Raw genomic sequence first — 2,877 nt, 5'->3', positions numbered from 1 at the left:
TTCAGGTGGGTCCCACGTGGGGTCCACCAGCTATATATATATATATATTCATTATATTGTATATATTTTATATTTATTTATTATTATTGTTGTTGTTGTTGTTGCAAACTGCCAGTGTCCAAGCCCCAACGTCCAGGCCTGCTGGATAGCAGCCTATTCGTTGGACCTGGCCGGTCCTTAGGCCCATGGCTAGGGTGACCCCACCATATAAATGGTGGGTATAAAACCCATACATCAAGGTGGGTCATAACAGGGAAAAAGAGGGAAAGAGAGTGAGAGAGAGAGAGAGAGAGAGAATCGTGTGATGGAGGAGAGCGACTCCACCACTATGAGCCCTCCTTAGGCGGGCCGTGTAAATACAATACATACATCAAAATGGGTCTCAAATCATATGGGCCCTAAATCATAAAAGGATCAACGGTGGAGATCCCTTTCCACCAAAAATGCAAGGTCTAGATAACCTTTTCTCAATAGGAAAATAAACATTATGATGGGGTCCATGGAGAATGGCCCCATCATGGGATGATCATATGAATCATAGTGGGCCATCGACCACACCTAGGGTCCAAAGTGAGATCCATACCATCAATCGGTAGGCCCCACTTGGCCCATCATCAAAACAAAATCCTAAACCTACAAAACACCCACCGATTATCTACTTCTTTAGCTCCTTGGAATCCTTAGATCATAAGCTCTCTCTTTGATGGAGGATGATGAAGATTAAAGGGTTGGATGAGAGATGAGGGGTGTAGGAAGTGAGCCACACTTGTTCTCCTTGGGGAAATGCTTGGACGGTCCTCTTTTAGGTTGCTTGAAAATGGTAGAGAGAATGAGAGAGCAGAGGGTGTTGTAAGAGGAGGTGATATGGAGGGTATAGGCTTTGTTGACTTATGGGGGAATGAGGTGGCATGGGGTATGGGTTGCCTTAACTTGTTGGTAAGAAAGGGATGAGATAGGCATGGGTTCATTTGACTTGGTGAAGAGAGAGGTATGGGTGAGTGATGGGATGTGTACTTGACTTGACTTGACTTGGTTGAATGATGTGATGGATGATAGAGATTCTCTCGAGATTCACAATGTGTAGCATTTCCTCAAAATAAATGCAAGCTCACAATCCTGGCCTGGGTATCACATCAATGCGCAAGACACAGCGTTGGAACCGCGACGACGATGCAGTCGCAATGGTACAAGTCTTGGGGCGAGTCGACTTAGATTTATGGGATGCAACTTAAGGTCATGCACAAATGTTGATTACAAGTCGCGGGTTGCTAGAATTGGATGGAGAGGATCTTGGGAGTCTAAGGAACGGTACAAACTAGGATACAAGCCCTACAGTGGCCATGAGTTTTTATCCCTACAATGGCTCTTTGTCATATGGAGCATTACTAGATTCGCCACTATCCTTTGAATGTTTGGATTCCTTAAGTTTCTCAACCTTCCTTGGAATCTCTTTGTCTATTTCATTTCCACTTTTCAAGGTGGTGATGGTCTTAACATGTTCCAGATGCTGAGTTAAAGAGTTGAGATCACATATCTCACATTTTCTTGCTGGGTTAGGTTGCAGTTGGGCCAGAAAGATCCCAGTCTCCCTAACATTCAGTTGTGTCTCAAGTCTTGCAACCGAAGTTCTAAGCTCATTCATAGCCTGCAGTTGCTCTTGCCTAAATGCATCTAATGTATCTCAAGGGTTCTCCTTAGTGGAAGTCCACTAAATGGCCCTTGTGGATAATTAGTTACATTTGTAGTTGGTTTGTTTCCCCAATTAATGTTCCACTCATCAAGAGTGTACGTGTCAGAATTTGGTGCACTAAGTGGTCGTTGATACGTGTTTTTAGTATCTGCTTAAATGTGAAACTCCTCTTAAAAAGCTAGGATTGTAAGACAATCTTTGATTAGTTGTACATCGCTCTCACAAATTTCACATATGGTTTCGACGACAGCTTTGGGCTAAGTTGATTCCTTCCTAGATTCCAATTCCTCAAATTTTCATGCGAGAATTGCCAACTGTACATTAATATCATCCTCCTTGAGTACATGTATTCCTATCTCTCTTGGCATTTCCTTGAGAGTACTAGCTTGGTTTGATGTGTCCCATGATTGAGCATTTTCAGCGAGCATGTCAAAGTAATCCCATGCATCTTCTGGTTTCTTATTCATGAACTCACCATTACACATCATCTATACGAATTGGCGCATGTTTGGACTGAGTCCGTCATAAAAAAGATCAATTGTTCACCAAGTTTCGTAACCATGGTGTGGGCAGGCGAGAAATAAGTCCTTGAACCATTCCGAACATTCAAAGAAAGTCTCATTATTTTTCTAGGAGAAGTTCATTATTTCCCATCTAAGAGCATTGGTTTTATGAGCCAGGAAGAACTTTTTAAGGAACTTCTGGCTCATCTTTGCCCATGTGCCAATGGATCTAGGCCTTAACGAATGAAACCATGAATTGCCCTTTCCTTTTAGAGAGAATGGAAATAATTTAAGGCTAATTGTATCAGGAGGAACATCATTAAAATGTATGGTTGTAACAATCTCTTCAAATTCTTTAATATGCATATATGGATTTTCTGAATCAAGTCCATGGAACTTACAAAGTAATTGAATTATCTCAAGTTTGAAGTTCACATTTCCTATATTAATTGGAAGAAGTATGCAGATAGGTGAACTTGTTCTCACCGGTTGAAAATAATCTCGTAAAGTTCGAACCGAGGAAACTCGATACACTTCATTCTCATCACGCACCATCTTAATAGGTGGTGTGTGATGCATAGGGCCTTCATCAATCCGATGTTCTTGTGCCATGCTCTCAAATGATATTTCAAAAATATTTAAGGATTTTCTAACTTTTCAATCGATTTTTCAACCAAAAACTCC

The 2,877-nt window shown here is 41.4% G+C and overlaps 1 non-coding gene across 1 annotated transcript; it reads left to right on the top strand.

Moving 5' to 3' along the window:
• Positions 1-2,245: 2,245 nt before the first annotated feature.
• On the top strand, positions 2,246-2,352 carry LOC131217885 (small nucleolar RNA R71). Its single transcript, XR_009157471.1, has one exon. It is a non-coding gene; the product is annotated as a small nucleolar RNA R71 (small nucleolar RNA).
• The last annotated feature ends 525 nt before the right edge of the window (positions 2,353-2,877 follow it).

The sequence above is a fragment of the Magnolia sinica genome, chromosome 10 (assembly GCF_029962835.1).
Source record: "Magnolia sinica isolate HGM2019 chromosome 10, MsV1, whole genome shotgun sequence".
Lineage (NCBI taxonomy): Eukaryota > Viridiplantae > Streptophyta > Magnoliopsida > Magnoliales > Magnoliaceae > Magnolia > Magnolia sinica.
Note: the sequence above shows the minus strand (reverse complement) of the source record. Positions and strands in the feature narration are given on the sequence as shown.